This window comes from Pholcus phalangioides, unplaced genomic scaffold, assembly GCF_987345545.1.
Source record: "Pholcus phalangioides strain wild (caught in Gottingen) unplaced genomic scaffold, Ppha-v1.0 ptg000016l_1, whole genome shotgun sequence".
Classification (NCBI taxonomy): Eukaryota; Metazoa; Arthropoda; class Arachnida; order Araneae; family Pholcidae; genus Pholcus; species Pholcus phalangioides.
This window is the reverse complement of record NW_028301609.1, coordinates 16,286,453-16,307,578: the sequence shown is the minus strand read 5'-3', so window position 1 is coordinate 16,307,578 and position 21,126 is coordinate 16,286,453. Positions and strand designations below refer to the sequence as shown.

The 21,126-nt window shown below is 37.4% G+C and overlaps 1 long non-coding RNA gene across 2 annotated transcripts; it reads right to left on the bottom strand.

Moving 5' to 3' along the window:
* Positions 1 to 15: 15 nt before the first annotated feature.
* Positions 16 to 13,610, bottom strand: LOC149075144 (uncharacterized). 2 transcript variants are annotated; one of them, XR_016194289.1, is made up of 2 exons: positions 13,476 to 13,610; positions 16 to 227 (listed from the first exon to the last, which is right to left on the bottom strand). It is a non-coding gene; the product is annotated as an uncharacterized LOC149075144 (long non-coding RNA). The 2 variants fall into 2 exon arrangements; XR_016194290.1 differs by lacking the exon at positions 16 to 227 and adding an exon at positions 4,907 to 4,978 and having other exon boundaries at positions 13,476 to 13,547.
* Between the last annotated feature and the right edge of the window lie 7,516 nt (positions 13,611 to 21,126).

Genomic DNA, 21,126 nt, shown 5'->3' with positions numbered 1-21,126 from the left:
AAAAAGAGAGGAATTAAAACTAAAGGGTGTGGGTGACCTCTTCCTGGAACGTCGTCCTCATCAGGGAGAGAGGCCCCTTCTGGGTGGTTTACCCTTCATCCTCCCTGGTGTTTGGCAGGGAAGTCTTCAAAACAGCTTGGACCTATAAAGACAAATCTTTCAGGAACTTTGAGTGCCCAACCGAATCTGGATGTTGGTCCTGCGTCAACGGTGTTGTCCATCAGGATCTGAAAAAAAGAATTGTCACTACAAGAGAACAAATTAGAAGGTGCATTATCCTGCATTTCCAATGGAAAAATTCTTTGTATTGGACGCACAAATGTTCCGGATTGAGACTTCACTGTGACAGTCCTTATTTTTCTATCTCTTCCCCGGAATCAGCTGAGTGATTCTCGCCAAAAGCCAATAATTTTTTTTTTTTTTTTTTGAATCCTCCCCAACAAGGACCACATCCCCAACTTTCAACTAGGTTGATGATAGTTTCTTCTTTCTTTGAATTAGTAGACCCAAATATTCTTTATGAAACCACTGTGATAAATCGTTTGACACTTTCTGTCGGTATGGGACTCTCACATAAGGGGTCTTGAACTGATGACTGACTCACAGTCACACAACATTGTTGACAGCTCTTCTAGAAGAAGAACAGTTCTTCCCAAGGCTTGCCTAATTCAATTATTCAAGTGTGGGTACTAGTACTAGCCTTTTCCCACCATGACGCCGTGTGCTGCATGGGAGGATTGAATTTCCAGCTAATACGTTGTGTGAAAGAGTATTTACTATTTTCTCCCAGTCTATAGCACTGACGCTATTGTCAGCACCCCTGAAGTTGGTACCATTATCGGAATATATTACTCGCGGTCTTCCCCTCCTTGCTATGAATCGTCGCAGTGACAGAAGGAAAGCATCCGTCGATAGAGCAGAAACTTGACTCCAGATGTGCAGCTCTATATATTGCGCATGTAAACAAAAAACTATCCAGGCCTTTTCCCCTCTTCTTAACATACAAGGGTCCTGCCAAATCTACACCCACAACTTCGAATACGGAAGCATCCTGTACCCTATCCAATGGAAGTGATACGGGATCACTGTTCTTAGCCGACGAGTAAATGGACATTTATCAGGTAATAAGATAGACGATATGAATGAGGGTTTGTCTAAGCGTTCAGTTATTTCAGTCCTCACTCGTATGATACCTTCCTCATCTATGAATGTATTAAGAACAAGAATATCCTGAGGGACAGGAAAGTATTGTGTCTGTACAATTCTTAATAGTGTTTTTTCTGCCGTTTCAATTTCCTCAACAGAGAGAGTTCTCCTCTCAACTTGGATAAGTTTTCCCTCCTGACATTGGAAATGAAACGCAGGATCCAAGCTATCAAGAGGATAATCGATTGATAATTTGAAAATCTCACAGAATACCATGGAACTTCCTTCACTGAAAAATTGAGATTATACAATTTTACCTTCCTTCTCTCTGAGTCCACTTGTGTCATTTGACAAGCTATTTCATTTGCTGGCCAGATCTAGGGAGACTCCAGCAGCCAAGAGGGCCTTTTCCACCATAATGATCTTTTCAATGGAGTAGGGAACAACCTCATGACAACAGATCAGCAGGATTTAACTCTCCTGGAATATGTCTCGGACACCATCTGTGAGTTCATGAATTTCCTTAACTCTATTGGCCACAAAAATCGACCAATTTCCATGTTCTTTAATCCACCATAGTGCTACTATCGAATCACACCACAAAGTGATTCGAAGATCAGGCATGTCTAAAGCTTCTCTAATGGAACTTGCTAAACGAGCACCAATACAACATGCCATCAATTCTAGAAGGGGAATGGTTAATTGCTTCACAAGGGGGATACCCTCGATTTTGTTCGTAGCAGCGTAATTTTAATGCCCATTGTTGTTTCCGATCTTTCGTCCGTTCGACCACTCTGAAAATTTTTTCTCAATGTGGTCAGGTAAGGGAGCATCCCAGTTCAATCGGATCGAAAATCTTGTGTACCAATGCCAATATGATACGTTTCGTTTGTCTATCATTTCCAAGAGCATTTATATTACACTTCAACGTGTCTCTATCCAGGTCCCACAAAATACCGACAAAAATACAAGATACACACAACCGACGTGATTCCTGCCTGAACACTTAGATACTAATTTATTGGGAACGTTGCTCTCCCAACCTCTCAAATTAAAACAGCCTCGCGACATTAATTGTGAAGCCTGTTCAATGAATTTTTCTTGCTGCTCTAGACTATTCACTCAATTATCAACACAAAACGAATGTTTTAACTGTCGCGCAACATCTGCGAATTTTGATTGCGTATAATTGAGATGATTTATAGATAATACTGCCAAATACAACTCGACAATGTCTGTAAATTATTTCTTCATTGCTAGAAGGAAAGAGAAAACGTAAATAATCCCGGTTTCGAGGAGAAGCACTCAATTGAAGGAACGCTTTCTCTATATCGGCAGACAACCCTATGCGGATAAAATTTGAACCGATCCAAAATGTCTGTTATCAATTCAATTATGTTGGGGCCAGTATACAATCATTTAATGATAATTGCCCTTTCTCTCTGGACGATGCATGAAACACCGGTCTAATTTTCATCGTTTCGCTATCTGCTTTCACAACAGGTCTATGAGGCAAATAATGGCAATTTTCATTCTCAATCTCGTTTACTGGAACCTTTTCTATAAATTTCATTTTTTCCCATTCTTGGAAAACGGATTGGTATTCCATTAACATATGTTTCTCGGCGAATCTACACATACTTATTAATCTGTTACGCGTCAAATCTTTGTTATTTGATAATTGCGGAAGATCAATTTTGAATGGCAAATCCATTTCTACTCTGCCACCGTCAAGTGTTTTCAAAGTAGATTTGAAATTTTCAACAATTTTTTATCTACCTCCTCATTTTATTATTGAAAGTTTCAATAACATAATAATTCAGTCATCACATAGTGTGGGGACAGTAAAAGTTATTTTTCATTTGTCAATCATTGATGATGAGAAACAAGGAAAGACATTTCTCCCATGTCCAACACAGAAGATGGTAAAAATGGTGAGGGGCATGGTTAATCTCCATAACCTAACTATAATACAATGGGAGAGACACAAAAACTTTTTTTATTTTATCAATTTAACTCTATAAGTGGTACAGCAAAAATGAGTAAACCCCCCTTTAAAAAATACCGTACCTTTTTTTTAAATGCAGTACGCTTTCTTCCGATTTTCAGCAGGTGCAAACTAAGGGGTATAGGGAAAACTGTTCCAGTGAGAATCAATTTTACAAAATATCTCGCGTCGTAAATGCTAAAATAAGAACCTTTTAAGGAGGCAAGATATTTCATAAATGCCGCTGAAAGGGATAGCATAATACTGTAACGAGGAAAACGATATATCTCATTCTGAAACATCAACGTTCATATCAAAAATATGCAGAAACTGAGGATTGATTGATATTTTGCATAACATCACACAGTGCGTTAGCAGCCACAGAAAAATGTCCACGATTGAACTTTGACCAAATATGTGTTCTTAGTATGTGAAAAAAAAATTCCAAAAAATGATGGAAATTCAGCAAAAATCTTGTTATGACGACGCTTAAGGGACAGCAGAAAAATATCATTATACAAGATTTATCGTTATACAGTAAAACCTCCTCTTTTGCTGACATCGGCGGGACAAAAAGATTCGTTGGTAAAAGATGGGTGACCTTTGATGAGGGGTTTGAAATGCATACTTTTATTATGCGAGGGGAAATTGTTATTTGGCCGTAAAAAGGGGTGACCGCATCAGAGGGATGTCTGTTAAGAGGGATTTTATTTAGGGATGGGGGCGGATAGTGATTTAGCTGAAACACCGAGTATTCCGCGGCCGAATATAAATTTCCTAAAATTCATCACAGTTATAAATATAGTTGGTGTTCTTAATTGAAAATAAAATTATTGGTAATTTCAGATGATTTATATTGAACTTTAAATATGCAGTTTATTATTTAATTTAAAAAAAAACTGGTAATTGGAAGATTACTTACTTGCCATGATACTGACAATAAAATTTAATGATACATTGCATTTTAATATTTACAGCACTTAATGCAATTTTACATGTAATTAAAAATATATCAACCATAATTTCTCGTCCATTTCCAATTCGTCCCATTTTTCTCAGCTAGTGATGCTTATTTTTCTCTCATTTTATCACAAAGATGTTCTCTGCCCCTTTTAGTAGCTAAATACGTATCTTGTCTAGGTACATCCTTCAATTAGTGTACTTGTGTACACTATAATTCACGCTCACTCTTCCACCTTATTGCAGTAGGATTTTATTTTCAGTTTAATGTTCTCTTATCGTAGAAATTCACCCTCACATAACCTCTTTTATAGAAAAAAATGCATACCACAAAATAAAATATAATCAGTAAATTTTTTATTTATGGGAAAAATTCCAATTAATTAATTTTTTAAAATTAGTTTGTAGTGATTAGATATACACAGAAATTTGTCTGAATACCTAAGCATTATTCGGCCCATCTCTAGTTTTATTGTAGATGGAATACTTCAACACTACAGGAAATGTACCGGGACCAAAGAATTAATATTGTTATAAGGGCAATCATCCATCTTACACAGGATTTTCACTGTATTTACAAATGATGTACATAAAATATACCAAGAATAATAAATAGACAACGAGAAACCGTTTTTATCAATAGAACTTACATGTTTCTAGAAAGCCATCTTGATCTGCTTCAAATGAATCTTTATTCCCTCTTTTTTTGAACTGACCAAAGAAACTTTGAGATCATCATCAACATCAACTGAAGGTGTATCCAATCACCCAACTGGAATATCAAGATCCGAGATCCACTTTCAACTTTCTTCATGCAGGGAGCCACACACAAACTGCCATTACAGCACCAACACAGAACATGGCCCCCCGCTCAGTCCCACACCACTTGTCAGAACGGCTCCCGGTGTAGCCGCAATGGGTCGCATGGCCAAGCGCCGCCCCTGTATTCTTATCACAATGAGCAAGTGTGCATTTTGGTTCCGTCACCCATGGCCCCCCACAAGGGCGGAACTTACAGAGCTCTAGCCATGGGGCCCGGGACAATTCTCATAATTTTTTGGCTTATTCACGCTATAAATTAACTATGGAAAATTCCGTGAGAAGTCTGACTGAGGGGGCTCACAAATGATCCCAGCCTTGGGGCCCTGCTAGGGAGTGCCATGCCCTCGTCCAGGATTTGTTCCAGAATAGTCAAATGAAAGCAAAACAATTCGGGAAAAATTTCGAAAGCAAAGGAACAGTTCGGCTTCTCACTTGGCCAGTCCCAGGAGTACCAGAAACACCTTTGAAAAAAATTTCTTAGTAAAAATAATCTCGTTACACACATATCTTCACGGGATAAGTGATGATGGCTCACAAAAAAAGTACTGTTTCAAAGATTAAGTTATCTTTCATTATTAAGAATGGTAAGATAATTCTGAAACTTAACAAAAAAAAAAATTTTGCACAGTAAACAGTATGATGCGCGGCTTTTTTCTGCAAAAAAAAAAAAAGTCAGGTTTATATCGAGATCCCCTTCACTGAAGCCCTGTCAGCCTCTTGCCAGACACGGCAGGTAAGCTCGAGCCGCCCCTGCCCATAGCGTGTATTTCCTGGTATTTGCCTTTTATTTGTTGTCTTATTAAAAAATTACTTTCTCAATAAATTTCATTTTATATTTTGGTGGACATGGGGGTGACAAGTTAAAACTCCACACCGGGTGCCACCAGAGCTTGCTACGCCACTGGGGGAGACCCCCACCCCTTCAGCATCGGATGATAACATTTTTCTACTCGCAATGGCACCGGTTTAGTGAAAAATTAATTTCTTTGACTTGAAAAGTTATTACGGGGTAACTTAAGTAGTTTTTTTCCTTGAAAAAAACAACGAATTTTCTTCGGCCTTTTACAGTTGATTGCAGGGTGCGTCGATTATTTGAACTTTTTTCAAATGATTGACTTAAATCACGAAAAATTTAATTTTTTCTTCATTTAACTTCAATGATAACCAGGTAAAAAATACCCTAGTGTAGTATGCATTTTATTGAAATGTGGTAAACTTTTAGAAATATAGAAGATCTGATAAATTTTGACTTGAAACTTTAATTCCTAGATACAGTGCAGGAGGATAGCTGTTTTATTTCTAGATTTTGTGCTTGAGAAAAATTGCAGAAAAATATAGGGAGTCAAACTTAGATATAACTGCACCAAGTATTTGCAATGTATGACAATTAGGGCACTAGGGTTCCTCTAATTAAAAAATAGTTTGAGCCGCCCCTGGCTAAGGGTGTCGTCTTCAGAGGATAAGAATATCATGCTGACCGAGTTTACTTACACGCAGGCGCTCCGCTTCATTCTTGTCACGACGTTTGACATGGACAGGCGCATAGCTTTTCTTTCCGCTGAGCAACCGAGATTGAAAATTTGGAAATCAATGAAGTGGGAAACTTGGTCAGCGTGATATTCTTATCCTCTGAAGACGACACACATAGCATGTCGAAATGCATAAGAAATTTTTTAGTATTTTCTGATCTGCCTTATTCGTTGAAGATTTTTTGAATATTATTATGATGTTCGCGTTAAAAATATGATCTTGTTGCACAGAATGACTTGGGGCAAATGATATTTGTGGGAAGGATGAGATGATGGGTCACCAGGACCGGCTGTTTGTTTACTTGAGCATCAACACAGTTCAAACGAAACGAGACGGAACAGCCCCCCCCCCCACCATCCCTACGCACCACACAATAATACTAAATTATTACAGCATCACATCGTTCACCCGCAATTTGCTGCAATTAGCGATTGTAAAGGCCCATGTAAATTGTTTGACATGTTATTTTATGTAACAAGAAAGGCGCATTAATACAAAACCGGCAATTTTTTGTCACCACTCAGAGCTGGTACCCGGTGCGGGCCGCATCCCCCTACGCCACTGGTCTCCCTATCCGCATCTTCCTCCAACTATTCGAAGAAAAACGCGATGCCTGTTTTCGGAGGAGGGAATACCGATACAGTAGAGCAGTGTTTCTTAATCTTTTTAAGCTCGTGGTCCCCTATGGATCACATTTTTTTCTTGTGGCCCCTCTGTGCTATCCAGGGCCCCCCTCTACCCTCATCCAAGAGTGAGATACTTTCTATTTTTTATTATGAATGAAATTGTAATAAATCAAATCAATCCCTGGAATCCAGGCTAAGCACGGATTCAAATGGTGGATTATCATATCTCCCAAGAGTCAGGTAAAACACGGTCTGTGTAAAATACGGTACGATCCAACGAACATGCACGATAAATCGACCCTCCCAACACATCAACTGTTGTTCTGGGGCCCTCCATACTTTGCTGGAAGTAACAGCTTACATATGAAAATCATAGTACCAGATCCCATACAGTGCAGTCTCCCTCCCTCTATTATAGACATGGTCATGCCCACATAGACCCAAGGGTTAAGATGCCCCTGGTTCTATGGATGGATCTGATGGATTCTGAAAGTAGTAATATTCTTCAACCATGTTTCACTTTTAAATCTTTTCTCTTCACAGCTCTCTATGACTTCCCTTCACCAACTGTCGTGGATCACTTTTCTTCTGATTTCCTCCCGTGGCCCCCCCTAGAAAATCCCAGGACCGCAAGGGGGCCATATGGCCCCAGGTTGAGTAGAGCACTGCAGAGTAGAACCCACTGTTGAGTAGAACCCACTGCAGTAGAGCATCGATTATCCAAAACAATTAAGGACCACGGTTGTTCAAATAACTGATTTTTTGGGATAACCGATTATTTACGGGAAAAAATAATACAAGTATCATAGACGCAGTAATAAACAAAGAAACAGTGATATTAAACACAAAACTGTACATAGTTTGTATCAGTTTGGGGAATATATCATCTGGAAGAAAGCATTTATGGCCGCTAGATAAACTTCTACATAGCTCACAAATCGGAATTTCCCGACCGAAACGCTTTCGGTTAACCTATGTTTCGGTTGACCGGTATTCGGATAAATGATATTCTACTGTAGGACCAAAATTTCCCTTTTATCCTTATATTGTCACAATCTGTGCGGATACGGATCGGATTCCTGATAACAAATATAATATAATCTGGAAAAAAGCATTATGATGTACAGAGAGTAGAGTTCCAAAATTTTAAAACTAGTAGAACATGCCCCGGCTCAGAATTTTGTATATTCTTTTTTGAATTGAAAATTGAGGCAACAAAAATTAGTTTTATAACAGCCACCTTATATAATTCTATCGTTATTGATTATTGACGAAAACCGTGCTGTCTACATTTAACCACAAGTAATTAATTCCACGCACTTTTTGAATAATTTCATTTGTGGTCTACATATATATACACATTTAACACATAAGTACACGATTCTGTACACTTCTTGAGTAATTCCAATTTCACAAATCATTAATGAAGATCATAAAAACCAATTTCACATAACACATTGAATACCTGCCAATTTAAGTTTTTGAATAAAGAGTACATAATGGTTTACACAAAAACCTTTAAAATACCTAAAAATAAGAGAATAGTAAATTTGCTCATGTCAACAACGCTACAAATGAATTTAGTAAAGGTTGAGAAAACATTTTCCCATATCCCCCCCCCCCCCACATTCTGGAACAGAGCCCCTAGGCTGGGATGTTTTGGGACCTTTCTATAATTAAATTAACTAATGAGAAAAATCAACGAAAAAAATTTATGAGAATTGTCCCGGGCCCTAGAGCTAGAGCCCTGTCAGACCCGCCCTTGTGAGGCCATGCATTTTTCACATCTCGAGCATTCATAAAATGAAATTGATTTTCAAAAAAAAAAGCATTTTCGAAAAGAAATTTAAACAAAAATTCAGAGAACTTTTCTAATAAGCAACAAGTTTTGAAAAAAAAAGCAAAATTCAGAGAAATTTACTGAATTATAGACCTATCATCTAGTATAAAACAGCAGTAATAACAGCACGTATTAGTGATTCAGGCAATTTGCACTTAACATTCCCGCAACTATAGTGGTTAGCGTTATAATCAGGAGATGCATTTTTCTCCTGTCAACTGCTGTTCCCTCTAAACCAGTGGTTCTCAACCTTTTTTTGTCCGTGGCCCCCTTTCACCCATTTCTCATACCTGTGGCCCCCATTGCGAACATGAATAATTTTCTACTCCCCCTTCCTCCTCTCCCCCCCCCCCGTTTTCCCATTAGAAGATAGTTATTCAAAAATTGTCTCAAGTATAAATATGTTTGAATTTAATTTGATTAATTTTTAATTTATGAAAATAATGAAAAAGCAAAACAAACATAATAGAATACAGTAAAAAATAGAATAAATATTTTTAATCAATGTAAACTCTGCGCTTGAAGACGGCACAATGTCATCAAGTTACTGTACTGGATGAAATTTGTATTATTTCCAAATTAGTTTTTTCATGTAAAAGATTATGGTTTCATTGAGTAATGTCAGTTGTAGCTTCCAAAATACGCATTCTTATAATGATAAAAATCAAAAAAAGTGGTAGCAAGCAGTTTTATTAATTTTATTCTCTTCGTGCGGATAAAAGTAGTAATGAGGGAGTAGCCACACAAATGAATCACAATTGAAAAGTTCAACCTTCTACATTGTTTTCAACAATAATATATGTATCAAGGATATAGGTTCATGTTGTAGCCCTACTATGAATTTAAAAAAATGAACTAAAATATGTGTGCAATTTTTTTAAATATTTGTTTGAACCATTCATTCCAGAGCGCAGTGACAAAACTGTTCGTGTGAACATAATAATGATTCATGATCAGGATTTCAAGCCCATTGGAAAATATAAATAATCAGATTTTCAAATAAGAAAATTATCAGTTTGTTGACTTCAATTTCGATACGGTGAAAATCTGATATTTCATTGGATGACAAGCTACCTTCAAGTGGCTTTTTGGTTCATAATGTGGCCGTTCTCTCGCAGTCGGACGAAGCAACGTGCGAGTTGGCTTAAACACAGGGCAATATTTCACATAACAGTCCATACTATATTTAATGTACAGGGCGCATTGGTAACGGGGCATATGACATTTTCTGGCGAACCATTGGTCCTAGAAGCATACTTCCAGTTGGAAAAAGTACCCAAATAATGTGTAGTACTCAGATATTTGATTCATGTTGCCAGGGGTTACATAGTTATTAAAATAAAAATGTTAACTCTTTTTGCGGTCTCCAACAAAAAAATTCAACGTTTCTAAGTGCAATATTCACTGAGATATTCCAAGAAAGTTGGGAAAAAAACCAGCATTATCTGTTGCTGTTTTTTCCCAAATTTCCTCAATTTTTCGAATTCGCATATCTCGGTGAATATTGCACTTAGAAACGTGAAATTATTTTAGTTGGCATCGGGAAAGACAGAGCAACGTCTTAATTAGGTCCTTTGGCACACGGGAACGGTATAAAAAGTTTTTTTTACTTTATAACTATACAACCCCTTACAACATGAATGATATATCTGAGTTGGACACGTGATTTGGATACTTTTTCTAGTTGGGTATGTCTCTAAGACTAACGGCCCGCCAGTAAAGTGCCATACACCCTGTTACCCATGAGCCTGCATATACACGTAAAAAAATAGTTTGAGACGAAATAAAGTCGACTCCCGTTTTAACGAATACCATTATAACAGGAAAAAAATATCGTTTTAACGAAAACTTTTCTAATCCCCGGGTAAGTTTTCATAGGAACAATATAAAAATCTGGAATTCCATTGTAACGAAATTTGGTAATTACGAAGTGATTTCTCCGGTATCTTGGAGTTCATTATAATGGGGTTTGACTGTATTCCCCCCCCCCAAAAAAAATCTGACATTTTTGCATTAAAGTAATTGAACTTCGGCAATTTGATCTGAAAACAGTCCTTTTTATAATGATTATGTCCTTTTTACTTTTATAAATTTAGGAAGGAAACAAAAGAAAGAAAGGGTGGGGAGAAAAAAAGAAAAATGACAAAGAGGGGCTCGGTTGTGCGTAAATGTCTCGAAATTCCACTAGTGCGCAAGGGGATTCGTGCCTCACTTTCAGTTTTATGACAAAATTTCACATTTATGAGACGTTTGACTACGGCCACGATTAATCTCTATATATAGCTTTCAATATTAAAATATTTCATTTATGCGAAGAAAGCAACTTAAATTATTTTACATTTTCATTTTGATTCGAACTCTCCAAATCTTTGGCATTTAGACATTATTTCAAAGTATCAAATCCATGCAGTTTTTGCAGATTGTGAATACGCGTCGCTGAATTGGTTTTGCATGCGTGTTATCAACACTAAAAACCATAAATTTTAGGTTGACAGATACAGAGATGCATTCAGCCGGTTACTGACATTTCAAAGTGAAGACTTACGTGAGAATTTATTGCACTTTTCTGAGAAATCAACAGACGCAGTGAGTCTCAAATAAACGGATTAAATTGCTTTAAATGTGGTCATACGCCCTTTAAGAACTTTTTTTCTAATGTCCACAACATTGTTCTTGAAGGATAGGAAAATTGCATTGAAATTATTTGGGATGTTGCAGGCCATGATGCTGTAGGCGCCTATCGACATTTCGTACCGATGAATGTCTGATCAACTTGTAAAAAATTGAGATTATATATATTATACCTCAACAAGGCTATGACCACAATGTCAAGGGACGCTGTTTAGAGCGCGTGGACGCTAGTGTTCATCTTCGGATGGAATCAAGAACTTTCGGAAGATTATGATGTAGATTTTATAATTGATTTTTTTTCCTCCATATATTATGATTCGTCCATTGACGAACATAGATTGTGTGTGAATTTATACGTGCAATCTACATGTAATATTTTTATTTATTATCCTGAAGATATCTAATAAAATTTCCAGACATAGCCTACTCATCCTCCGGGAACACTTCGATATCTCAATGAGATGGGAAGCGGGATGTGTTTGGTCTTCAAAGGTGAAAGGCCAGTAGTAGGCCAGCAACAAGCTTAAGTAGTAGGTTAGTTCATTAATAGGAAGCATTGCAGTATCGATTAAAAAACTTTAAAGGTGTAGTGTCAATCTTAGAGGAAGTCCTAATACATTATCTTCTTGGATTGCATATAGACACCAATCAGCAAACCAAATGACGTTAAGACTGTCTTAAATATATTCAAAATTACGTTTTTCCTGTTAAATTGAAAGGAATGGCATATGAACACTTGCGATTGAAACAACAGCAAATTTATGCAATTATAGTTTCTTAAGTTATACAGCAATGTAGTTTTAATTTAAAAATTTTAAAAATTAAATTCCGCGGGCATTTTCTCTCATGTATGATTTGGTCTCTTGGAGTTCGTTATAACTGAATTCGACTTTATTTGTTTTCAGCAAAGGCAATGAAGTGGCACCCCCCTCAAAATTCATAAAAAATACCCCAGAGCAATCATTCTTTATTCGATTTTTATAAATACAGTATATTCCCCATCAGACCACTACTGAAGATTGCTTTGTGCTAAACTAGATGGCTATCCATCTGTAATTGCATGAAAACGATGGGTTTTTTACAATTTAACTTTCATTTTTCACTCATCGACTTCTTGGATTGCATTTACTACCAGCACTCAAAAGAATGTCAATGAATGGTCAACAAATTTTTGCTTTCTTTATGGCAGCCCTCTTTGAATGAAAAGTCTTCCAACACACACAATTTTCTGTCTTTACAGTTACTCCATTTTTCTTAAACCTCTTCTAATAGTTTGTGTCAGGGCCTACTGTCACCCCGAAGTCGTAAAACCACCGATATTGCATGAACAACTTACTTTATTTTCTTCCTCATGTTAATGTTACTTGAATAGGGGAAAATTTGCAAAAAAAGATATGCTATTCTATTCATTTTGTTTGCAATTAAATTTTAGTCAGAGTGACTAAAACAATTTAATTTCATAAACTTCTTCGTGGCCCCCGTATCAGTAGCCGTGGCTCCCCTTTTGCGAGATTTTCATCCGTGGCCCCCCTGGAATATCCTAGGGCCCACCTAGGGCCATATGGCCCCCGGTTGAGAACCACTGCTCTAAACTACTCGGGAGGGAGAACTACACTGTGAAACTTTTTTTTTTTCACTCACGAAACATACCAGAGGTGCATATGGCATATTCCCATTCCTTGCATATGAAATAAAACTTGAAAGAACGTTCATACCAACCACTGGAGTTTCGAGCCCAAATTTTTTTTTTACTCAACGAATAACGAAATAAGGGCAGCAAAAAAATCGAATCAAACATATTTACTCTTTATATAATTAAATAATTAATCCGCCTACATCCTCCTTCGGACTACTAATCGCCCCCTTCCGAAAGAAATTCCTGGCGACCGCCATGGAATATACTGAACACAGGCACTTAAAAATTGGTACTTACCCATTTCCAAAGTGACTGGAATCTGTTACTCATCAACGACTTCGGGGGTGTTAAATTTGAAGCAAACACAATCATGACATCAACTGATTGGCTCACCAAGAGCTCCGACTGCAGGCAATAAACCCCTGGAGCCAGCTAGGACTACTGAATAACTGTTCTCGCACAATGATGATCAGCTCAGCAAAGCGGTCCGGAATGATGACGCTCTCGCAAGAAGTAGTAGAGATATGTTGGAATTAACACTTCAAAATAACAGAGGTTTAATCTAAACAAAACGCGTATTATCTGGCAATTATTTCCGTTGATTAGCGAAACTGAAACAGTGAACTTCACACACAACCTCACTCGACAGCAATCACCTGCCGAATGGCGAATTTTCCCGCGTAAACGGGGTCCCGGGGTTCCAAAAGTTGTCACAAGGAGCTTCCCCGATTGCTATTGGCCAGGCTTCACGGAACCCGCCACATTCCGACGTGCCTTTCTTTGGCGGGAAAAAAAATGCTGTACCTCAAAAAGGAAAAACGCATCCCATCGATGCTGACGCGTTCGTTGGATTGCGCAAGATTTTTATGGTGAGTTACTTTAGCAATGTAGTAATTACTGTTTATTTTGTTGCTTTTTGTTTTGTCTTCTCTTTTCTTATTCAGATAATATCATTTAATATTGGTCTCACGTGTCAAAGACTTGAGACCCACACGTGAAGAATATTTCAGTCAGTGTCAGTTTTATTTTCTATGTTTTTCGCGGGTTATTTGTATTATTTGCGATCAACAACACATTCATAGCATCTTCGACTTATTTCTGGTGCTCACAGAAGCACGAAAGAATACTCAATTTCGAACTCGCGAGTTGTTGATCGACTTTCTAGTTCAGAGGCCTCCTACAGTGTCCGCCGACGAAAATGTTTACGTTCTTTCGTTAATTTTAAATTTTCATCACTTCCTAATTTCTTTCATTAATTTTAAATTTTCATCACTTCCTAATTTCTTTCATTAATTTTAAATCTCGATTCTTAATTTCTTTCATTAATTCAAATTTTTATTGATTCCTTAATTTTCATACTGCTGGAATAATTATTTACTATTGTTTATATCATTTTCAATTCTAAATTTTCATTAGTTTTCCGGATATTTCACTAGTTTTGCAATAATTTTTTCTTAATTAATTTAATTTCTTATTCAGTTCTGAATTTTCATCGATTCGAAATCTCTCTCTATATATATAGTAGGCATGGGCGGAGATGCGGGGGGCATTGCCCCCCCCCCCAGCGTCAAAGGTGGAGTCGACTGATCTAATATATATATATGAATTGACATCATCATCGTGCCCCCCCCCAGCAATAATGACCGTATCCCCCCCAGACTTCCAAGTCTATCTCCGCCTATGATAGTAGGATCAAAAAATACATGAGAAATGAAGAGGTAGTGAAGAAATATCTTTTGAATGACAAAAGCGCTAGTGCTGCTCACTTGTTCTTTCAAAAATATATATACATACAAAAAGGAATTATTTTCTTAAAGAAAAAGGAAAAAAAATTGAATTTTATGAGAGTGACATAGAACCTATGCAGTGGGTCTTCATCAGGGTTTTTCGTGTTCATGTTTACTTCTTTGGGTAATATTGTGTCTAAAATGTTATTTGTTGGGCTACATCAAAAGAAGAACTCAGTGATTTGTGAAAGAATATATATATATAAATATGAATACTTGTTAGAGGGGCCCTTCAAGTATTACGTCATCATCGATGGGGGGGGGGGGGGAAAGGGGGTTTCCGATTTGCTGACTTTTGATGACAAGGAGGGAGGGGGGTTGGGTAATGCTTAACAGTAATCACCCACCCTTTATTAAAATATGAAATATTCGTAATTTTCTTACTCGGTGAGCCAAAAACGAAAAAAACCTTTCGATAATTTGTGGGCACTTGAAGTAACTCCCCCCCCCCCCCCCCACTATTGATAAATGCCGTACACAGAGCCACTTTAGTGATCTCTAAATTTTTCGCGGATCCAAGTGATCTGGAAATGTATCCGGGCCTCTTAAGTGCTCTGGAACTGTGCCACGCATCACACAAGTGATCCGTAATTATATGCCGCGGATCACTTAAATAATCTGAGAATGTACCGCGGGTAACTTGAGCTATATAGAACCGCACTGGGGTCCACTTAAGTGCTCTAAAATTACGTCACATGTGACTCAAGAGATCTATAAATGTGTCACGGATCGCTCAAGTGTTCTGCAACTGTGTTACGGATCATTTAATGAAAATGTGCCGCGGTCCGCTTAAATGTTCTGGAATTGTACCACGGGACACTTAAGCGATCTGTAAATGTGCCGCTTAGTTCATTTTTACAAAATTAGGTTTGAGGAGGGCAGGCCGCATCAGATAACCACCAGGGCCATATTTGGTTCGCGGGTTAAGGGCCTTTATGCGATTTATCATTATGTGGCTTATAGGGAGGTCGCAATGAATTTATTAAGGATAAATTTTGAGTTCATAGCATTCAAATAGCATTGAAATTAACAGAAATTCATTATAATAACATATAATGGTATTTTCTTCCGAAATTTCAATCAAAAAAATATTTTTTTGCATTAAAAAATACATTTTTGATCGTAGGGGAGGGGGGAAAGAGCCCCCTATGCCCCTCCCTGTGTACGTCTCTGATCCCACCAATATGCGTTAGGATTCAGAGCTAATGACGAAATTTTGCTGACAAGAGGGGGGGGGGGGTCAGAGTTTTGCTGACTTTTGCTGACAAGGGGGGGGGGTCAAAAATGACTTAAAATTTGCTTACGTAATACTTGAACGTATAGTACTTTTACGTATGCTAGAACAATGAACTCATATAATGATAATAAAACCCTGATGAAGACCCACTGCATAGGTTCTATTTCACTCTCATAAAATTCAATTTTTTCATTTTTCCCGACGTTTAGTAAGGTCAGCCCTGATTATGCATGAGAAACTTTTAGTATATTCATGTGTAAAATACGTGGTTTGTGATAATAAGAATGACAATCACTGATTATAGAATTATTAGTTAGATCTTTAATGTTTATGTCAGATCTATTCTAGAGTATATGGATGGGTTGTGTAAAATCCCGTATAAAATTATTATACGTATTGATAAAGTAGATAAGTGCAAAATAAATTTTTAAAATACTTTTTTTTCCAAGCACATAATGTTGATGCGTATTTTTCTTCACCCATTACATGTTTTACTTTTAATGGTTTTATGCTAGGATCCAGAAGAAATTTTTCAACTTTTAAAATTTTCAACGAAATTTTGTATAATGATATCGATTGCAGTCAATCCCTTTTTTTATTTAACTAATGTTTCCAACACACACACACACAGTCAGTTCTTAAATTTCCACATAATGTGCAGTAATATTAACTTGGATATTATTTAAATGAAACCAATGTGTTCAAAACATGTTTTTTCTCTTGTTTTTAACTTTTTTCTTTTCTTTTTTTTTTTTGCCTATTTTTTACTCTTTTTTGAATTCAGTTTGTGTGTGTGTGTGCCTTATCTTGAAGATATTTTTCGCGTTTGTTTGGTTTACATTTCAAATAATATTTCTTAATACTGCACTGTTATTAGAATTCGCTTCTGAAAATACGTTATTCAAAATAAAAATTGTGCAGCTTCTCGGGTGGGTGGGTTATGGTTATAGACAAGGCACTTTAGCCAATTTTTGAAAATAAACAGTCATGAGAAGGAGTTTGCATTCTCATTTAAATATTATTCAATGTTAGCGTTATTAACATCAATACCATTGTATTATCGATTATTTCTTTCGTTAACTCCGGAATTATTTTCAATTAGTTTTGAATTTTCATCAGTGGTCTATTGCAATTGTTTCATTTGTTTTTAATTTTCATAATTTATAAATATTAATTGATTCTGTGATTATTTGGCATTAATTCTGGAATTATTTTTTGTTGATACTGAATATTCAATAATTCTGTGATTATTTGTTTTTACTTTTTTAATTCTGAATGCTCATGAGTTTTTCGAATTTTCAGAATATTTTAGAATTTCCATCAATTCTAAATTTTCATTTACTCTGGAAATATTTTCATTTATTCTGAATTTTCATTGGTTCCGTATTGTTTGGATCATTCTATATTTATATATTTTATATCATTCTGTATTATGATTTACTATGGAATTATTTTCATTTACTCTGGAAACTGGAATTCAAAGTATCCCTGGTTGGCGCAGTGGACGGCGCATGAAACTCGCATTACAAAGGTTGAGGGTTATATTTTATCTGAAGTTTATTTTTATGGGCAATGTATTACATTTTATAGCTTTGAAATTGCTTTTTATAATTGCATTTTTAATTGAATTGAGTGACATGTGGCACAGTTTTAGAGCACTTAAGCGGCCACCAGTGCGGTTCTACATTACTCAAGTTACCCTCGGAACATTCCCAGATTACTTAAGTGATCCGTGGCATAATTACGGATCACTTGAGTGATGCGGGCACAGTTCCAGAGCACTCAATTGGCCCAGAAACATTTCCAGAGCACTTAAAGGATTCGTGAAACATTTAGAGATCATTAAAGTGGCTCTGTAGGGGACTTATCAATAGGTAGAATGTTAGTTCAGGTGCCCAATAACTATCGAAAGGTTTTTCCGTTCTTGTGGTGCACCGAATAAGATGCCATTAAGAATATTTCATATCTTCATAAATGGTGGTTGATGACATAAGCTTCTTCCAAACCCCCTCGCCCCCCTTGTCATCAAAAGTCAGCAAATCGGAAACCCCCTCCCCATCGATGCTGACGTAATACTTCAATGACCCCTAAGAGATTATATTTTGCAATGTTGCTTACAAAATGACAGTAGCCTTCATTATGGAGATCTACATCCTGTTGGTTGGGTGTTCCTTACTCACGACTGTTGATTACCCCCACGTAGACGGAAATATATCTTTCGTCGCTGTTATTTATTTACTATGCGAATGGTTTCCCTCCACATTCTTCGTTTTAAGTGTCACTTGTTTCGGTTCAATTTTCTCGACTGTTGCATCTCGCGACATCGTAACATACTCATCAGTGTCGACCTTCTAAAATTGGGCGCTATTTTTTTATTTGACAAAAAAAAACAGCTTCCCTACAGTCTCTGTGTGTGTTCCTTTAAGGTCTCCTAAATTGCGTGTTGTTGCATATACAAGGAACCCCAAAAAACTGATGCAACCCCAATAGAGAAGATAGAATAATGTAATGTGACCTAACATGTAAACAGCTAGCGAGGATAAACCACCCACAAGCGGCCTTTCCCCCCCCCCCCTCGACGAAATTCCAAGAAGAGACCACCCAAATAGCTGGGCGGTCAAATTGTGTTTTAGTTTCAGTTACAGGCATGCCTTATGCCCCCCCCCCCCACCCTGCGCATGCCTCTGATTCCAATATGCAGTAGAAGGGGGGTCAGTGAACTTATTTAATTGTACTGGCAGGTGGGGTGTCAGAGGTTTTCTTACTTTCGCTGACGGGGGGGGGGGGGTTGAATTGACTGAAAATCTGCTGACGTAATACTTACCGTGATTTAAAAAGATAATTTTAGAAATTGAAATCCACAAAATTTTGTATGTAGTTTGATTTTTATCCTGAAAATGGGCTTGAAAATTAGAGGTATAATTAAAATGACAAAATCCGTTGGATTTGCTGATATAGATGAGTCAAACAAAATCGAGCGTCGATTTTGGTTGACGAACCTCAATTTACGAACACGCTCTTTTTTTATGAGCTGTTCCTCTGTCGCAAACAGTAGGGCGTTCACCCAGAAAGTGAAAGGACGTGGGTTCGATTCCCCGCAGGAGCAGTTGAATTTTCTCTCTTTCCAAAATATATCTTCGCAACAGCCAGTTGTTAAAAACCTTCGTATGGTAGCGGAGAGTGACGCCATCCTTGTATAGGAGCTAATGTTAAATTTCGCTCTATTCTACGAACTTTCATTTATTCTATTTTATTTCCAGTTATTTCATTCTTGCAGCCGCCTCTGAATTCATTGTAGTAAAAAGTAAACTTCAATTCGGACGTTCTAAGTTGTTCGGACGTTTCTCTTGTTGCCCCGGAATCTAACCTTCGGCATATTCTGGTGTATTTTCCGGCTCCATCGCTCCCTGACTCTGACTCTTAATAGCGATTTATTGTGGGTCTCTCACCCTAGTGCTCATTTACACACGGCTCTCTTCTATTTATCAATAAGTCGTTTAATGTCGCCGGCGCACATCACTGTCCTTCGACGTCACGCCTATGGGAGCCACGACGTACACTTTGAGAACTACTGTAAAAAATGTTTTTTCTATATTGGTGTTGAATTTACCATTTAACACAACGGGTGGAGGGGGGTACAAAATGCATGGTTGTAGCAACTGCTACAAAGTTGCAGTAGGTACCGCCATGCGAAGCGTGAGGTCTCGAGCGGGATCGTCATTTCAACTTTTCCGGAAGGGGGGGGGGCAAAGAATATAATACTCAGTTTATGTATGTGTACTATAGGCGGAGATAGACTTGGAAGTCTGGGGGGGGGGCACGATGATGATGGGGGCACTTCTTATATACATATATACTATATATATCTAATATTATACACATATATATATTAGATCAGTCGACTCCACCTTTGCCGCTGGGGGGGGGGGGAACCTCCGCCCATGATGTGTACATATATATTTTACCTTATTTGTACGTTTCCATTGTATTTTTTAAACATATTTATTTTATGACAGAACTCTAGTTCTTGCATTTATTTAAATTTTTTTTTAATGTTATAATAAATTTGTAAAAAAAGGAACCGATAAAAATCCAAGCAAAGGAGCTCTGCCTGGCAATATGGGGCTCCCCTGCTGTGAGTGCTCGTCAGTGTAGAGTTGTTGAGTCGCGATTACCAGCCGAACATGGGACCCCGGAAAGGGTTTTTTTGCTTTCCAAGGGAGTTTTTTTGTTGTTTGCAACTGGGACATCTGTTGTGTGTGTGTGGGAGAGAGATGTCTGAGAGTCAGACCCCGGTGATGATGACTGATGCTGATAAGCTCAAAAACAACATGGTTGCTGAATCCGGAGGGGGGAGGGGGAGGTTTTGCAATGCATTCGAGCAACAGCTATGCTTCAATCTGATTTATTTTTATTTTGGGCACAGTGAATCATACCGTAGGGGCCGTCAGTTGACCTGCACAGGCGACCTGAAGGGTTTTTCGATTCGGTATAACTGTACAGTTATGCCTGCGCGGGTATGACTGAGCGTGTGTATGGGCCATCAGGTATAACTGCGCAGTTATTTTTTCCCGCTTTCTTATATTCGCCCTTTTTTTTCTTTCTTCCCTCTTCTTTTTTCACTGATAATGTAATAGAGCAATAATAGCTGAATAACTTGTTTAGGAGAGGGATTCCATTTAATTAGAAGAAATTTTTCTAATGGCGTAATTTTCACGATATTTTCTTACAATTTCATATCGAATAAAAAAATCGAAATAAAATTTTAGAAATATTTCGACCATTGTTAAAATTCGCAATTTTGTTTCTGAAATTACTCTTTTCAATAAATTTGCCCGAAATTATGCACCGAAACACACAAACTCTATATTCAAATAATGTGCTATGACTATTAATTGTTTATTGATTATTTAGAGAAGAGGTT